The sequence below is a fragment of the Musa acuminata genome, chromosome BXJ3-1 (assembly GCF_036884655.1).
Source record: "Musa acuminata AAA Group cultivar baxijiao chromosome BXJ3-1, Cavendish_Baxijiao_AAA, whole genome shotgun sequence".
Lineage (NCBI taxonomy): Eukaryota > Viridiplantae > Streptophyta > Magnoliopsida > Zingiberales > Musaceae > Musa > Musa acuminata.
Genome location: NC_088349.1, coordinates 34,695,662 through 34,715,775, shown reverse-complemented (window position 1 = coordinate 34,715,775; position 20,114 = coordinate 34,695,662). Strand labels below are relative to the sequence as shown.

The 20,114-nt window shown below is 42.4% G+C and overlaps 1 pseudogene; it reads left to right on the top strand.

The window, feature by feature from the left end:
* The first annotated feature begins 15,559 nt into the window (after positions 1 to 15,559).
* Positions 15,560 to 19,271, top strand: LOC135629240 (actin-related protein 7-like; annotated as a pseudogene).
* Positions 19,272 to 20,114: the final 843 nt, after the last annotated feature.

The window sequence follows — 20,114 nt, the reverse complement described above, 5'->3', positions numbered from 1 at the left end:
TCGCCTCCGCAAATTGAGTCGCCTTAGTTCCTCCATCGAATGCTCCTCCGAGATAAGGTGCATGTGCCCCGAAGCTCCCTTCGTCTTTGGCACCATGCAAGATGAGTCCGCTCTGTCAGAATGAAGGACCCAGGGAACAGCATGATTCTACTCCTGCCTCTGCAAGAGTTCATGTCCTTGACCTCTGTCTAGGGAAAGCGCTGTGCCTCTGCTCCATGTTCCAACTTCTATGCTGGCTCCCTTCATGCGGCTTGGGTACTTCGCCAAGTTACACCCAAGTTGCTCCGCTCCTCGTTTCTGCATTGAGTCGATGGTGGCCCTCGCGCCCACCATTCCACGGGTCAGCCCTCCCTTGAGTCCGATCTCCATATCGACTCCAAGTGTGCCTCCATTTGAGTTGCTTTGGGTCGCTCCCCCACTTGATCTCGCAATGCATCCACCAATGCATTCTCTCAAGCGAGATCATGCGACGACTCCTCGCCGCTTGCTCAGTCCATCGAGCTCCGTGGAGTTGTTGTTTGTGAGGTACTCCTCCTCAACATATGAAGTCCGTCTCACATGATTCTCCCTCTGGAGTGCCGAGACTTATCCCTCCTGGATAACTATCCCGTTGGAGCAATATCTCTCTTCGTTTCGGAGACCACCATCCCCTTGGACTACTCCGATCTGCTGAACAAACTGTGCATTGTTCTGCCTCTTGCAAACGCACTTGCTAGATTGCGCCTCCACGTCAATACAGCCACCGCTGCACCCCTCAAGGCCTAGCATCATGCTGAACTCGTTGCACACTTCAGCCTCCTCCGGACGTATCCTTCGCATGTCGAAGAGAAAGTTTCAATGCTCCATGGCGCCGAGTCTCGACCGCCTTGGGATGGCCATGAACAATCCATCGTTCGCATACAAGCCCATGCATGAGTACCGAATTCTTCGAGTTAGCAATTCCCCTCACCTCTGTGAGCTTTGCACAACTCTTTCGGTCGCTGAGCAACTCATTCCACTTTGCATGGTCTCGTCCTTTGCCAAGCGCCTCGCTTGCCTTGAGCACCATCAAGTAAAGTTGTCAACGTTGAGCCGTAGCTCAAACTCAGCCATCCCAACCTTTGTGCGCTCCAAATTCTTCCAAGCTTGCCTGTTCTCGTGGTGCCTCTTGCGCGAAGGGTTGGCCATTACTCTGAATGCCAATCTCAGATGCCCGCTCCTCTGAGCGACTCTTTTCCCTACATCTCCATGCCCGTTTTCCCTCAAACGGTCGCGCGTGTGCTGACTGCCCTCAACGCAGCCCCGCTAGGTCCCCCACGTTTGCATGTCAAGTGTTTCTCTGAGTGCTTGTCCCGCTCTGATACCATAATGTCACGACCTTAGCTGGTTTTGCCTAAGGCGTGCGGCACCCTCGCGCGTCCGTCCGCAAAGGTCAGCCTCCCCGAAGCCTCCCATTGTCCCTTAGGACCAACAAAAGAGAGAACGGGTTGAAGAGAACGCCTCAATCGGGATCCACAAGCAAACATGTCCGAAAAACACTTCATAGACAATGCAAATTACAAACAGACTTTACAAGCTCTGAACAGTGGCACAACAAAGGGTAAAATGGTCCATTACAGACCGAAAAGCTCTCGAACGTGTCCACATGACACAACCTTTATTTACAAGCCTAAAGAGGCCACCAACCCAACTAAAATGGGACTATTAAGCCTTCGGCCGCCCCTTTACATTCTGTACAAGGCATGAACATGCCAAAAGACAACGGACAGACGTAAGCATTACATCCAACATCTTGTTTAGAAGTTTGTCCGTTACAGAATGACGATATAGGTGAGTCTCGAGGGACTCGACCAACTCAACCTACACCGGGATTCGGTTCCTACTCATAACGATGGAAGGCCACGTGGGTCAATCTAATTGCCTCACGTTTACCGACTTAATATTATCGAGAGATGTTTCTATGATTTGGTCTCCTAATATGACATGTCACACATATACATATTTAATATATATCTACATCGCATGCAAATATATATACATATCTAGTATGTGTATAAGCAATCACACCAGATGATCATGGACCACAACCTAATATGATTAGGCCCGAGCCAGTAGGCCTAATCACTCACATCAAGATCTATGTGTGCAACGGTGCATCTCCATGCCTTGTGATCGTCCATCTCGTCCTCGTTGGTTCCGTCGACATCTTGATGCATCTTCATGCATCACGATCGTCCGTCTCGTGGGTCCCGCTATGGCTTCCACGCTCCCGCTGCGCCTCCTCATGTGATTACAACTTAATCATAGGCACGCAGGCCCGACAATAAACGAGAAATATAATGGAGGTTCGCAGACCTCAATAATAATAATCACAAGTACACACATCACACGGTCCATGATCATCCGTCCACTCATCATACATCACATGTATAAATAATCATCATCATGTAGGACTACTAGATAATAATAAAAATAATAATCAACTAAACCTTTTAATTAATTAATATTTTCTGAAATCAGGGATATATAGGGAATTTCTCAATTCCTAAGGGTATTTTCGTAATTTGGACAAAAGACAGAAACTGGAATTTCTCAAATTCCGAGGGGCAAAACTGTCTTTTGCGCAGAAAACCCTAATACCCTTTCCCCTTTTTCGCTGCTGCGCCGCCGCCGCCGCCACCCTGCTGGCGGCGGCTTGTGCGGCGAGGGCGAGGGTACTGCCCTCGCTTGCAGGTGGCACGCCCGCTGGGGTCGCTGCCGCTGCAGGTGGGCGCCCCCGCGGGCGCCGCCGCCTTCGCGGGCAGTTCTGCCCGCGAGTCAGCGCCCGCAGGTGGTGCTGTCTCGCTGGCGGCCGCCCCTGCGGGGTTTTTGCCCGTGGGAGCAGCGGCCACAGGCGCCGCTGCCCTGCGGTGCCTCAGCCCGCGCTGCTGCCCCGCGGCGCCTCTGCCCGCGGGCTCAGTGGCCGCAGGCGCTTCTACCGAGCGGGCTCCCAGCCCCGCCGGCCGCAAGCCTGCTGCAAGCAGACCGCCGGCCGGCTGCTGCAGGCACAGCGCTTGCGCATGCGCCGGCGCTGTGCTGCCTGGCTGCGGCTGGCTGCAGGCATGCAGATCGAGGGCAGCAACTGTTGCTGCCCTTCCTTGCTTTTGCGTCAACGATTTTGACGTCAATATTCTTCCTAAACACAACACACGCAGTTCAAAAACCAATCATTCGCACGAACAACCTGGCTCTGATACCACTGTTGGGAAATCATAGGGGGGGGGGCGACATCATATGCGCAGCGGAAGAACAAGAAAACAAAAATCCCCGATTCCCAAAAAGATGTTCATCGTCGTGCAAAGATTGGTGCGCAAAATCCGCAAAAACACAAAACTGCGTATAGAGATTGTGTTACCTAGGGAGATCGTATATCCCTGTTTCCTTGCAGATCCTTAGGAGAGGGTGAAGGAGGTCAAGCGTCCTCCTCTCTAGCGGTGATCCACACAGCAGGGTTGCGACGACGCTCCTCAAAACTCCAGGCCTACTCTGAGGTGGAGAGGGAGAGGAGAATAGGAAGGGCAAGCAAAGACTCTAGCCTATGAGGCTATGAATCCCTCCTATTTATAGAGATCCCGTGTCAAAACCCTAATGGGTCCTTTCCCTAGTGGGTATTGGATCTGCATCCAATAAGACAAGGGCTCCGTCGGATATCTCATATCCGAACCTCTACTCATCGCAATGCCTACCATATGTGTGTGACCCTCTAGGCCCAATATCGAGCTGGCCGTGAGTCATACCTGTCAGAACTCCTTCTAACTAAGTGAATTATTATCTCTGTAATAATTCACTCGACTCATCGACTACGGAAGTACTAGGCCACTACGCCGTAGTCCCCAGACGATACAGGGGAATCCAATCCATTGGACCTGTCTGTCCTCAGTTACCATGTACCTATAGTCCCTCATCCATCTAATATCCCAGAGACCGTATATCGAGCATGGTGCTGTCAGACCCATACGGTTTCTTCTCGAGTCTCGCTCTAATCGGATTCTCCCGGAGAACTCTTTCTCTCTTAACCCGAATGACCCTGGCCAGGGATTTGTCTGAGCAAGAACACATGGGATATTCCTCTCATGATACCGAGAGTGGATGATCCTCTATCGACACTCAATAGCCCTCGTAAGGTCGACTACCACTCCCAATGACCAGCTGTACTAGATCTGGGAACAGCCAAACCTATAAGTCTGGTATCAAAGAGTGGAGCACTCATACAGGACATCCTTGGTGTCTCAAGTCTAAGAACCAGATACACCACTAGGACTACGGAATCGTTGTCTGACAATAAGGCATCATCAACCATCCAGCATTCCGTAAGCGGATCAATCAGTGAACTCATTCTCCAATGAGCACCTGTACTGTATCCCTAGTGTCCCTACACGAGCAGCTATGAGACCAGCTGCATCCATCATATGGACGGGTATACAGCACACCAGTCTATCCGGTTATCACGATGTCCCTCTCGAGTAACCTATGACCGGGATTATTTAGGATATGTGTTTAAAAGTGAATCGATCTCATTATCGTGATCTCATCACGATCCGATTCCCATTGCACAAATCCAAGGACATCACAATATATATGCATTTATGCAATAGTTATAAAGTGATATATGCCAAAATATAATAAGCAAAAAGATTCTGTATCAAGTCACACGTGCCATCACTCACGTGATTGGCTTGCTGGGCACTTATGACTAGCACAGACTTCGCTATTGGGGGAGTACTCATGCAGGAAGGTCATCCGGTGGCCTACGAGAGCCGCAAACTCAACGAGACCGAGCGGCGGTATCCAGTGCATGAGAAGGAGATGACAGCAGTGATCCACTGTCTGCGGGTTTGGCGACACTACCTCCTCGGGTCGCGATTTGTGCTGAGGACAGACAACATCGCCCTGAGCTATTTCCAAACTCAGAAGAAGCTCTCCCCAAAGCAAGCGCGATGGTAGGACTTCCTGGCTGAATTTGATATGGCAATGGAGTACAAGCCTGGGAAGGCTAATGTCGTGGCCGATGCGCTGAGTTGGAAAGTGGAATGCGTGAATGCCGTACAACTGGAGGGCGGAGGCCAAGCAAGTCAGTTGCACTCCAACTTCCTTTCCCGAATCAGAGATGGACTGTATAGTGATCCCCAGGCAGTTATCCTGATGCAGCTCATCAAAGAAGGCAAGGCACGGCGATTTTGGGTCCAGGAGGGACTTGTTTACACAAAAGGGAATAGAGTGTATGTTCCCCGAGTGGACAATTTAAGGCGTGAACTCTTAAAGGAGTGTCACGATTCCCTTTGGGCTGGACACCCAGGCATTCACAGAACTTTGGCTCTCGTGGAGAGGGCCTTCTACTGGCCGAAGATGGGGATTGATGTGGAGGAATATGTTCGAACATGCCTTACTTGCCAACAAGACAAGGTGGAGCAGCGGAAGCCGGTGGGACTTTTGGAGCCGTTGCCCGTACCAGAAAGGCCGTGGGAGAGCATTTCCTTGGACTTCATATCAAGCTTGCCACTTGTAGGGGGACTCGGATCGATACTCGTGGTGGTCGATCGGTTTTCAAAGTACGCAACTTTCATTGCTGCTCCCCTACACTGTTCAGCAGAGGAGGCGGCCAAGCTGATGATGAAGAATGTAGTGACGTATTGGGGAGTCCCGCACAATATCATTAGCGATCGAGACGCTCGGTTCCTGGGACGGCTTTGGACCGAGCTGTTCAAATTGTTGGGGTCAAAGTTATACTTCTCTACAAGCCTCCACCCCTAGACGGATGGCCAGACCGAAAGAATAAACTCGCTCTTGGAGCAATATCTCCGGCACTATATGAGTGCCAATCAACGAGATTGGGTGAAGCTGTTGGACATTGCCCAATTCTCTTACAACTTGCAGCTGAGCTCTGCATCCAATAAGAGCCCCTTCGAAATTATCACAGGACAACAACCGTCGACTCCGCACACCATGGCAATTGGGTATACTGGGAGTAGTCCATCAGCCTATCATTTCGTAAAGGAGTGGCATCGAAATGCAGATATTGCGCGGGCTTACTTGGAGAAGGCGACAAAACGGATGAAGAAGTGGGCAGACTTGGGAAGGCGACCACAAGAGTTTAAAGTTGGCGATTTGGTGTTGGTAAAGCTCCAACCAGCATCACTCCAATTCTTTAGGAACAGAGTCCACAAAGGATTGGTGCGTAAATATGAAGGGCCCTTCCCAATTATCAGCAGAGTAGGCAATGTCTCTTACAAGTTGCAGCTGCCGGCGTGGTTCAAAATTCACAACGTTCTTCACGCCAGCAACTTGAAAGCTTACCACTCGGATCCGCAAGATGCCTCTCGAAGTGTTCCAACTCGGCTACCTCCCATCACAGCCTCCTACGAGAAGCGAGTGGAAACCATTCTGGCGGATCGCAAGATAAAGCTACCCAACGGAGCGGAGCAGACAGAGTACTTGGTGAAGTGGCGAAAGCTTCCCCGAACTGAAGCCAGTTGGGAGCCTGAAGACGCCCTACGACATGAAGAGGAAGTCATCAACAACTACCAACAAGCGTCGATGAGGGCGTCGACAGTTTAAGTGGGGGAGAATGTCACGAACGGTCGTCGCGTACCCGCAACAACTCCGTTCAACGAACCGTTCGTTGCTCACACTTGCATGTACAGCTGCTTGACAGCATGTTTTCTCTTGGTTTTGGGTCATTTTGCTTGTAAATATGTAAGTTCGAACAAGCTGCAGCGTTACAAAGCGACCGCTCACCGAACCGAGCAAAACAGCCCCAAAACAACCCAAAACAGCTCCGTTTTCGCGTGCCGTGGGAGGTGAGCGGAGAACTACCTCCGCTCACCAAAATGTCAGCCATCTCAGACCCCAGGAACCCCCCGGGTGGCACAGGGCTGGATGGGGCTTCGGTTATATACCGGGCGTTGAACTCTCTTTCGCAAGTTCGCACGTGACCTTTACGGGAACTTGTCTTCGCGCTCGGGACCAGGTGAGCGATTGTTTGTGGGCTTGCAGCTGTTCGTTTATCCTTGAAAGCCTTGTTTTTCTCCCGCTCCCTCTTTTCTCTTGTGCACACAAGGTGTTCGTCGAATTGCTTGTAAAGCTTCCCCTTTCCGCGAGACTTCGGGACTTGTATGTTGCTCGTTCTTTCGAACTAACCATCTTTCTCTTTTACAGGTCCTTCGGGACCTGCGAGAGGTTACAAAGTGGGCTGATCCTTGCGGAGCAATATCGCAAGGGCGATGCGCGACTTAGGCAACGCAAGCTAAGTTCGCGTCTTTGCCACAAGAGTAACGCGCGACTTAGGCAACGCAAGCTAAGTTCGCGTGTTTGGCCACAAGGGTGCCTCACGCCTTAGGCAATTCCAGCTAAGGTCATGACACGCAGGCGGTGCTGTCCCGCGGGAGCAGCGGCGGCAAGCGCCGCTGCCCTGTGGCGCCTTACCCCGTGGGAGAAGCGACCGCAGGCGCCTCTGCCCGCGGGCTGCCAGCCCCGCCGGACGCAAGCCTGCTACAAGCAGGTCGTCGACCCGCTGCTGCAGACGCAGCCCCTGTGCTGCCCGCCTTCGGCTGCGCTGCACGTACGCAGATCAAGGGCAGCAACTGTTGCTGCCCTTCCTTGTTTTTGCGTCAACGATTTTGACGTCAAAATTCTTCCTAAACACAACACACGCAGTTCAAAACCAATCATTCGCACGAACAACCTGGCTCTGATACCACTGTTGAGAAATCTTGGGGGTGACATCACATGCGCAGCGGAAGAACAAGAAAACAAAATCCCTGATTCCCAAAGAGATGTTCATCGTCGTGCGAAGATTGGTGCGCAAAATCCACGAAACTTAAAACTGCGTATAGAGTAGATTGTGTTACCTAGGGAGATCGTATATCCCTGTTTCCTTGCAGATCCTTAGGAGAGGGTGAAGGAGGTCAAACGTCCTCCTCTCTAGCGGCGATCCACACAGCAGGGTTGCGACGACGCTCCTCAAAACTCTAGGCCTGCTCTGAGGTGGAGACAGAGAGGATAATAGGAGAGGCAAGCAAAGGCTCTAGCCTATGAGGCTCTGAATCCCTCCTATTTATAGAGGTCTCATGTCAAACCCTAATGGGTCCTCCCCTAGTGGGTATTGGATCTGCATCCAATAAGACAAGGGCTCCGTCGGATATCTCATATCTGAACCTCTACTCATCGCAATGCTTACCATATGTGTGTGACCCTCTAGGCCCAATATCAAGCTGGCCGTGAGTCATATCTATCATAACTCCTTCTAACTCAGTGAATTATTATCTCTGTAATAATTCACTCGACTCATCGACTACGGACGTACTAGGCCACTACGCCATAGTCCCTAGACGATACAGGGGAATCCAATCCATTGGACCTGTCTGTCCTCAGTTATTGTGTACCTATAGTCCCTCATCCATCTAATATCCCTGAGATCGTATATCGAGCATGGTGTTGTCAGACCCATACGGTTTCTACTCGAGTCTTGCTCTAATCAGATTCTCCTGGAGAACTCTTTCTCTCTCAACCCAAATGACCCTGGCCAGTGATTTGTCTGAGCAAGAATACATGGGATATTCCTCTCATGACGCCGAGAGTGGATGATCCTCTATCGACACTCAATAGCTCTCGTAAGATCGACTACCACTCCCAATGACCAGCTGTACTAGATCTGGGACAGCCAAACCTATAAGTCTAGTATCAAAGAGTGGAGCACTCATACAGGACATCCTTGGTGTCTCAAGTCTAAGGACCAGATACACCACTAGGACTACGGAATCGTTGTCTGACAATAAGGCATCATCAACCATCTAGCATTCCATAAGCAGATCAATCAGTGAACTTATTCTCCAATGAGCACCTGTATTGTATCCCTAGTGTCCCTACACGAGCAGCTATGAGACTAGCTGCATCCATTATATGGACGGGTATACAGCACACCAGTCTGTCTGGTTATCACGATGTCCCTCTCGAGTAACCTATGACCGAGATTATTTAGGATATGTGTTTAAAGATGAATCGATCTCATTATCGTGATCTCATCACGATCCGATTCCCATTGCACAAATCCAAGGACATCACAATATATGTATGCATTTATGCAATAGTTATAAAGTGATATACGCCAAAATATAATAAGCAAAAAAGATTATGTATCAAGTCACACGTGCCATCACTCACGTGATTGGCTTGCTGGGCACCTATGACTAGCATTATGTTCAAGAGAGTAGCCTATAAAAGTACAAGGTTTAGATCGTGGTGTTAACTTTGAGTTTATGAAGATTTGGAAGCTTATGGAATAATTTTTCAAATGGTGACTGGTATTGTAAAACTGGAGTGAGCATACGATTAATGAGATAAACTACAGTTTGAAAAGCTACTGACCAAAAAGGTGGTGGCATGGATGCTTGATGTAGAAGGGAGAGACCAGTTTCAACGATATACTGATGTTTGCATTCGATAGAACCAACCAATTGGGGAGTATGTGAGGGTGACTCGAGGTGTTGTATACCACAAGCAGAGAGACAGGATGCGAGGGCTTGATATTCGCCTTCGCCATCAGAGTAAAATGTTTTAATGGAAGATTGAAAAAAAATTCTCGACCAACTTTCGAAAGTTGGTAAATACTGTGGAAATATCAGACTTATGGTGGATCGGATATAACCATGTGTACTTAGTAAAATAGTCTACAAAAATGACATAAAAGCGAAACTTGTCAAAAGAAGAAATTGGGGCAAGGCCCCACACGTCAGTATAAATGATTTCAAATGGTTTAGAGCAAGAAATGGAGGTTGTCCCAAAAGGCAGTTTATGACTTTTATTGCAAAGACAAGCATCGCAATGATTGATAGTGCTATTGATTTTCAAGGTAGGAAGAGAATAATGAGAAAGTAATTTTTGTTGGATAAAAGGGGAGGGATGACCAAGACGACGATGCCATACATCAACCGAAGCTGCGACTGAAGAGTAAGCAATAGGAAGGGTAATATGCGAAACAGATGGCCACTCATAAATGTTGTCTTTATTCTGGCCCTGGACCAAGGATGCCCCCGTGCTCAAATCCTTGACAAGGAAAAAGTTCGGAAAGAATTCAATTGATGTATTATTTTGTTTACAGAATTGAGAAATGGAAATGAGGTTTCTTTTAATGTTAGGTGCACATAGAACATCATCGAGTGTAAAAGTTGTGATAAGTGAACTAAGCATTGAGGAACTAGAATAAGTAATAGGAATTCTTTTACTATCACCGATGATGATATCTTCATTTCCGTCATAGTTGTTATGGATGGACAAGTTTTGAAGATTAGAGGTGATGTGATGAGAGGCGCCCGAGTCCACAATCCAATTAGGTTAGGTAGGAGTTGGAGTAGCCATGAAATTCGCTTGAGGCCACTGTGATGGAGCAAGGAGTCTGGGGCGAGACCGACAAACTTTCGCAGAGTATCCGACTTTATCACATAGTTGGCAAACGACTCGTTGGTGGCTTATGAAGTCAAGACGCGACGGTTGAGAATTATGAAAGTTACCACCTTGATATGGATAAGGGGGGTTTGGGCCCCATAGGGCTAGGAGGCAACTTAGCCAAATCGTTGTTGACGTGCTTATTGTACTGGTTGCTCTTCCTCTTGAATTTTTGATTGACATGAGCTGTAATAGGTGGTCCGAGCAACCTGTCATCACGCTTTAAGTATGTCTCATAGTCGATCAACTTATCATAAAGTTCTTCGAATGATATTGGTGAGTCACGTGCCCGAAGTGCTGCTGTTAGTTCTTTGTACTCGCCTCCTAGGCCATTGTGGGTATGGATTAGGACTTCTTTATCACTGAGAGAATGACCTATCAAAGCTAAATCATCGATGATAACTTTGATATGTTGTAGATAATCAGCAATAGTACTTCCCTCTTGTTTCATTTTCATCAGATTGGAGAGAAGTCCGAGCATGCGAGTACGTGAGCGATTTGTCAAAGTTGTTTGTAACTTGCACTATGCTTCTACAGCAGTTGTACATGAGGATATCAGCGGGGCAATGGATCCAGCAATGGAAGCTTGAATAGCTTGGAGGATGAGGCGATCTTGACGTAACCATAGTTTGTGGGCTGGATTTGGCACTGGACTGAGTTCACCTGGGATGTTGATCATTTCAGGTGGACACTGGAGAGAGCCATCAACGTAACCTAGGAGATCATAGCCAAATAGAAGATTAGAAAGTTGTGCTCGCCAAGATGCATAGTTGCCACCTTTGGATAATTTGAAGAGAATAAGTGCGGCAGCATTGATGGTGATAAGACTTTGAAAAGTGCTCAGAGTCCCTGTAGATACAGGAATATCGGAAGAGGAAAATGAAGACATCCCAAATATTTTGTGGCGGTTTAAGTGATCTTTACAAAAGATGTAAAGATATAGGAGGGAGGGAGGAGGAGAAAAGCAAATCGATGCGCTGCAAAGGAGGCTACAGCGATGCACTGCAGAGGAGGCTGCAGCGATGCACTGCAGAGGAGGCTGCAGCAATGCAAGTTGCAGAGAAATTGCTGTGGCAGAGGGAAGCGGCTGCAGATGGAAGTTGTAAAAACTGCAATCGTTCCTATTGCCGCAGGAAGGCAGTGATGGTTGTGGTGGTAAGGATGGCGGCAGCACTTCTAGGAGGAGAGGTCATTGGCCGAGGAGCAATTGCAAGGACGGTGGCCACCACGGTAATGTAGGTGAGGTTCTTGTGAGGGTAGGAGGTGGCCGAGCAGTCTCCGACTCCGGAACAGGAAGCAGCAACACCTGAGGAGAGGTAAGCAGCAGCACTGCCCTTTCCAACTGAACAGAAAAGAGAAGCAGTAGAAGGCTTCGGCAGAGCTGCCTACATCTGCAAGGAAGAAGGCTCTGATACCATGATAGAAATTAAACGAAGAATATAGTAAGATAGAAATTGTAGAAGAAACTATAAAATGTATAAGATGTAATTGTCTAGTACATTTTGATAGTGAACTCTTGATAGCTATTTATATACACTCAGAAGGGAGGTTATACATAATCAGCATGGTAGATTTTTCTCAATTGCTTAAAGATTTCCTTAACTGCCTTGAGGAAATCTTATCTGCTTATTAATGACCACAGCAAGATGATGCTAAAGAACGACAAAATGATACGATCGATGATGATGGCAGCAAATAAGAATAAAATAAGATGGATGTGGTCAGTCTCGCACCACTATGATAAAATATAATTATTTAATATTATTTAGGTAGATCTTTAATTTTTTACAGATAATTATTATTATAAATTATAAATTATTTAGTTATATTTATATGTCTCTCATAATTAGCGAGATATATGTTAGTATAAAAACTGTTATATGTTATATAAAATTTAAAATAATTTTTTTTTATGTCTAGATTAAAATCTGGATTGAAATCAAATAATATTAGATTTATTTTTACAATGTGTACCTTTTGATATCATCTAAATTGAGATCTCTGTGTGATCTACAAAGACCTTTAGATCCAAAATCTAAAATCATTATCGATCTGAAAACTAGATTTTCTTTTTCTCTTTTCATATCCTTTTACAGGACCATGGATCGGGGAGGTTGAGAGAGAAACTATAATATATTAATTCATCCTCTATGAGATTCATAATATCATTTTTCAATCTCTAGAGGTTATGTCTATTTATAGAAGAAAGTAGAGGGTCTAAGATAAATTATTAGGAGAGTTATTCCCGTCAAAGGTATCCCCTAAAGAATCATACTTTAAATTAACTTATTTTCTATTGACTAATATCTATTATCAGAATCCAATTGGTTCTATTATATATCTTATCTAAATATAAACACTATATTAAATTGTATTGGAGTTGAAAGAGATATATTTAAACTCTGTTAGTTTGGGTTTAGATATTTCTATTAAAAATTAAATCTATGAAAAATAATTAATCTTAAAAAAATATCTTTTTATAGCTTGATATACTTTAAATAATTATCGAAAATAATTATACACATCATTTGATCACAAATGAGATTGTCAAAGTTATGCATTATGCCTAACTCGACGGATACAAGTGATAGATAATTTCCTTGATGTTATGTGGCAACCAAGTTGAGATGAGCTTATCTCCTCGGTCGAATGGGATTGTCATGTCGGTGTGAATATAACACGTCAGCATGATGTCCTCTGATCCACTTGTCAATTTTTTTATCATTAATAATGTTCAAAACCAATGGCAATTGCAAATAGAAAAAGAAAGATTCAGATCTCGATAATTACGCTTCGAAATGACCCCAAACATCGTTCACATCTCACGATGCATGCGGTCTAATTAAACATGTAATTTTGGTCAACCTCTGTCACTAAACAAAGTTTCCACATGACTGAATGCTTAACAGTACATGTAAGGTAGCATTCTTCCTAATCTAATGCCTCAGGTTTCGTTCAGTCACATGCATATTATTATTACCATTATTATTACGAGCTTAAAACATACATGATTATAAGGTGAAAAAGCAAAAGCTAGCTACGATAAGTTGAATACGATATTTTTTTTTTGAGATAAATTCTTGAAAAAAATTTATAATTCCTATATAATATCTTTTTTTATTAAAAAATTAATTTTGCTCTTGTCTCTCACATCATCACCTTCGCATATGTTCCCTCACCCTCTGCTCGTCACCATCATACACCCCATCTGTCTTCACATTTGTCTCCATATTCGTCTCCATTGATTATTGTGTTCGTCTTCGCCTTTACCCCTAGCATCATCATCTCGTTTTCTTATATTATCACCCTAGCAGCTCCTCTCCTGTACTAAAGATGATGATAGGGCAAGAGTTATTATTGTGGTTTGAGTGGGGAAGGGGGCTCATGTGGATGTAGGAGGCCCCTAGCCACCTCTCTCGTCACGCTCACCTCCTTGCACTCTCGCTCTAGCCTCAACTCTCTTTTGCCAAAGATGATGATGGCATGGGGGTCGTGTGTGAACACATACTCTTGGTCGCCTTCGCTTTACATAGTCGCGCCCTCCCTTTTCCTTTGTTCGTGGGTCTTATCGTTTTTCGTGTACGGAGATGACCCCTTAACCACCTTTGCTCATGGGCCCATTGCTCTTGTCCTCGCTTGGCTATATGCATCTTTACACACAGATTTTGTAATGCCACCCCTACCTCTCTCTCAAACGGAGGTGACGAGTACGATAAGGAAGGATATATGAGAAGATGAGGAGCATGACAAAGAAGAGTAGATCAACAATAACTTGGGGAAGGCAACCGACGGTGGAGGCGATGATATGAAAGGAAAAAAAAGGTATTTTCAAAATTACAGAACATGCGAACGTTATTTGAGAAAAAGTAAAAACAAAGACCCTCTCAAAGAGAAAAAAATATGTTTTCAAAGCAATCACCTTACTTTTTTTTTTTATAAACAATATCCAAGTACACGGTTCTCTCACGGGACAGATGGAATCAAATTGTCAAATTTATACTATGACACAATATCATGCATGTGAGAATTCAATCTAAGGTACATCATAGTGACATCATAGTACTTCAAAAATTACATATTGGTCTGAGTTATTAATATTGAGTTTTTGAATACACTTGTTACAATTTTTTTAATGAAAGAAGTAAAATTTTGAAAAGAAAAAAAAAACTACCTTATCAAAGAATAAAGCTTCTAATAATATGAAGATAGAAAGGTGTTGAGCTCAAATATCATTTTTTATCATTTATCCTTTGTGGAAAAAATGACTCCTAAAAATGATTTCTCTTCTTAATATTAGTTAATATATAATAATATTCAACTATGGTATATTAATTTAATCTTGGATTTTGCTCCCAAATTAAGCTTGACAATTAGTTTGGGAAGCCAAAGACTTGTCTTATTATCACCTGCATTATTCTTATAGAATAATATAAGAATTCTTATATTATTATCACTTGCATTATTATTACACCATGTTATTCACAATAGTCATTCATCAATTAGATTTTTAATGATTCTCCATCACTTATAAAATTATATAAAGTGTTATATGGAACTGAATAATGAAATTTGACGATATTAGTGCCAAGATTGTGGGTTTAAATGGGTGAAGACGGAGATGAACAGAAAAGAAGCAATTTATTATTCCATATATGTATAATTTACAAAAAATGAGTTGATTTGATCTTCTTTGCTAAGGAGTTGGAAAAGTTCTATCACAAGTTGATCTAATTTTGCTTGATTCATCACCATCTTTGTCGAACTATACTTCTCCAAATGTTTAATGAACCACATAATTCAAGATGCAACGACAATAAGCCAATGTCATTAACCAACAAATGATAAGCAATCAAATCTCAATTTATTATATATAATAATTTTTTAGATTTCCCTCTATGCATTCATGTCTTCATTTTTTTTTTATTCTTAGCATGTAAGTATGATATTAAATTTTCCTAATAATTCATTCATATTTAATAATTTCACAAGTAATTTCAATGACCTCATCTTTGAGATATCAAACTACAGTATTAAATCAAATTAATAATTATAATTTGAATAGTAAAACAGATTTTACATTCGCTTTTGATGGACGGGAAAAATAATGCCGAAAAACTTCATCCAGTCTACAATGGATGGAAAATTCGAAACATTTTCTAGGAATCTACGTCGAAGCCGAAGCAGGCGATCGATCCTTCCTCGGAGTGGAGGAAACGTCGGCGAGAATTCTAGGGTTGTGGGATTAGGGTTTAGGGTTTTTATTTTTCCGCTCCTCCCACCATGGCCGCAGTAGTGATAGATGACGGATCCAAGCTCCTCAAAGCTGGGTTGGCTTCTCCCGATCAAGATCCCTCCTTGGTAAGAAAAGAATACTTCTGGCTTCTTTTTCTGTAACTCGATCTGATGAGTGGTCTTTTCCATGGCCCAAAATTAGATACTGCCAACCAAGATGAAGCGCGTGGTGGAGGATGACGACGGGGCCGATGCGTCTATGATCGAGGAGGTGACAGGGGATCCGGTGGTGAGGGAATTCATCATGGACTGGAATGCCATGGACGATTTGCTTCGCCATGTTCTTTACACCAATCTTGGATGGGCGGATGGAGGAGGATTGATTCTGTTTACTGATCCGCTCTTCACTCCCAAGGTTCATGCTTGTCCACTGTTATTGAAGTAAAGCACGGTATTTTGGTTGCTGCTAATGCACGTACTTTGGCTTATATATTTGTTGATCGCTCCAAATGTTATATAGCAGGTTTTCTTTTTTTTCATTTTTCCTTGTTCTAATTGTGCTCGAGCATTTATTTTCATGGGTCTGTTTACTAAACTTTATATTTCGAGATAATGTGATCTAATTTTGGACATCGTATAATATTGATGACTGGGATTTCGTGCCAATAGATTTCATGCAGTTATTGTACATCTATTTCTTACCTTCTCCTCTATAATTATTTAAATGTGTTTCGGAATTTTGGCTTTTAAGTAAACAAGATATGTTCCAACCTCATCTCATTTTGTGTTTTCTTCTTACTGAATGAGGATTCAAAGCTATCTTAACGGCATCCGTCCAGAGAACTTTGCTCGCTGTGTATGATATACAAATGTAGTGATTGTTTTTATTTTTATTTTTATTTTGTTGCTTAAGTAACTATTTTCAAATCTTTGTAGGCTGTAGGAGAACAACTAGTGCACTAGTGATGTTTGAAACATTCAATGTTTCAGGCTTTTATGCCATAGGACGAATGTCAGAATGCACCGTCGATATTGGTCATGGAAAAATAGGTATGCATTTTTTTCTGGTAACTCTTTATGCTCTGCTTTTGTGTAATCAATCTTTTTTTTGGGTTTCACTGGTCCAGAGATATTGTCGGTGACTCAGGAGTAAGAAATAATTACTTTAAGTTATCACGTTGCCTTTGATGACTCTTCTAAACTAAAACGATAAATGCCTGAAAACCTTAGACTTCTCAAAGTCACTGACTTCTAAATTATTTCATTCTGAATTTTTTTATTACTTGCTGGAATCTAAATCACCAAATGAGATCTAAAGTGGATCTACAGATCTTTTGAGTTTCACAAAGTTGGCTGGAAGCTTTTTATTTAGTTTACTTTAACTTGACTCATATGTCGGATTTCTAACTCAAGATTATGCTCATGTAAAACATATATGATCTGATAAATAATCACGGAACTAAAGATCCATTCTGTTTAAAGTGCACAGTAGAATTTAGAATGTCAATAAAAAAAATATGGAAACTCCTCTGTATCCATCAAATTGTTGAAAAATGAATTATGAAAAATTCTCTAGTGCTCCAAAATATCCTACATCATGTTGACAGAATCCAGAACATTTACCACAATTTAAGCATCTTAAGATATATTAAGAAGAATGAACCCTTGGCATGCTAGAAATATACAAGATCATTAATCTTGGATTCATAGCTTTCCCATTCGGGATTACTCCATCTGGAAAAACAAAGAGTTGCATAATTTTATGATATTTTGATTGTGGGCACTTGAGACTATGGTCTTCAACTATAAGGTTATTCGGTTGCAACTTAGGTCCTGAATTTTCTATCCTGGAGATAAGCCCGCTGAAGGTAGTGATACAGTTTTGACCTCCTCAGCATAAGATAATGGTGTGACCTTTAGGCACTCGGCTGTCAGGTTTTTCAGACACTCACCTGAAATTGTTTTGTTCCATAAGCTGTTAGTTCAATTATTTTAGAAATAGAATGTCATGAATTTAGTCACGTTGTGTAACTGGTTTTAGTTAGATCATCACTGCAAACTTCATGATCTTGTTAACATCAAACCTTCCACACCTTGTGGTATAGTTTGTCAATATGGATTGTTTTATTTTTGTCAGGATGGATATCTTGGGTATTTTAGTTGACAGCGAGTTTTAATGTTCTATGGATTGAATTGTTTTGTGAAATTCCTTTTAAAAAGAACAAAATCTTTTAGTCATATGTTTTGAATCATCTGAGGGGTAGTCATATCAAAGATGTCCATTTATCCAAAGGATCGACATCATAAATTAATAAAGGCTTCTGTTCTTTTTCTTAACCAAAAAATTATGGCTGAATTTGAGACATTGGTATCCAGTGGTTGTGTATCCTGAAATTTGAAAATATAACTGCTATCCCAAGTTATTTGGACAATTTAATGCTTCAACTTAGCAAATTGACTGCTATTCAATTATTGACATTGAGTGTTCAGGTTCCTTGTATCTAGTCATATCAAGATGAATTCTGTGGAGTATGTGGTTAAAAATTTCTCCAGTGCCTCTTATGTTGGAGGAAACTTATCCTTTTAATCTTTTAAGTTTTGGTTAAAAATATCTAGTCATATAAGACTCCTGTTGAAGATTTAGAGTTGGTATATAAGTTGGGCATTTCTTGCCAGCTTAACTTCTAGGAAAATTGGTCACCAGCTCATCATGTTATCAGCACCTAAATTAACTTCTATTTTGTTTATATAACTCTGGTACTGAAATTCATGTGATACTTAGGCAGCCTATTCCTATATGCTTGTTTCTCAAGTAACAAAGCATACATACATCTTTTATCTAGCGAGAGAAAGTGATCTGGAAATTCGTCGGAGGTTTAGGTAGTTGGGTATCGTTCTTTATTCTCAGGTCATCTGTATCTCACTCATGTCTGGGCATTTGTCCCATTAATTTACGGTAGTAAGAAATGCAGGTTATTGGCGTTGAGGGTTGAAAACAGTATTGGCTATGCCGTCATAAATCTGCACATCAAATGAGAATGAAAATTTATTTACTCTTTTTCATTGGTTATTTCTTCTGAATCATAATAAAGATCATATATAGCTGATTAGTGGTTTCATTATATACCCAGTGTGGTTTTGTGCTTTATAAGGTGCCATACGAAAGGTGAAAGGACTAAAGGTGGCATGCGAACTTATATCTATTAGATTTGCTTGCTTCTGTGTACACTGTACATACAGCTAACACAGTTGATTTGCTTATAGATGAGCTTGTTGTCAGCATATGATCAATTTAATTTTAACAGATACTGCACCAGTTTGTGAAGGTGATGTTCAACATATAACCTCTAAAAGATTTGAGTCTGGGGGAGTTGATTTGACTAATTTATTGGCACAAGAACTTCATAAGTCCAATCCTCAACATCCAAAATTCTGAGGTTGAGAAATTGAAGGAGCAATATGCTTGCTGTGCATAAGATCAAGCTACTTTTGAAGTGACAATTTATGTCACAAAGATACTGCACCAGTTTGTTGATGGACAGGTTGTTTTCATTTTTAATGTCGTGAACATGAATCTTTAGTTTTTTTTTTATATTAATACGTGGGATAGTAATGCAGAATAAATTTTAAAAGAAAATTGACAGTACAATTATGTTTATTAGAATAAGGTTTTAAGATAAAAAAGATATGTACTCACGATAAAATTTTAATAAAATTGAAAACATAATTCATCATCAAGTTTAAAATCATAAAAGGATACAGAAAGTTCATCACCCAAGGATAATAAATAAGAATACAAAATAAAACTAGAAGCATCCAAGAGAGTTTCTATCAATATCATTAGTTTCTAAACTCTTTTTTAATCATAAAACATCAAAATTAGTACTAGTGCATGAAACAACCTATCATACATAGAGAATTATGAAATTAAGTATTTTACAATAGGTAACTAACTTCTTTAATGCATTCCTTAGTTACGAAGAAAAGCATATTGAAACAATTGTAATTTTGTGTAAGGAATATGCTCATTAGCTATCATATTTGAGTGGATTGAGTTAAACGTTATGAGACAAAATTACGAGTTGTGGAGAATATCATAGCATCCACAAGGTTCACACGAGCTTATTGTAGTAAATTAGTCACTCTCGTATCAATCTCCCTTAGTTGAAAAAGACTTGTCCTCAAGTCCTCATTTGTTTTATCAACATGATTATGATAAGCACTTAAATCAACCACATTAAATATTGGGGATACTCCATAACCTTTAGGTAACTCGATCTCATAAGCATTCTTGCCAATTCTTTTGAACACCTTGAATGAACTATCAGCCTTTGGTTTGAATTTCCCAAATTTGTCTAGTGGAAACCTCTCATTCCTTAGATGAAACCAGACCAAATCACTTGCATTAAACTCCATGTGTTTTC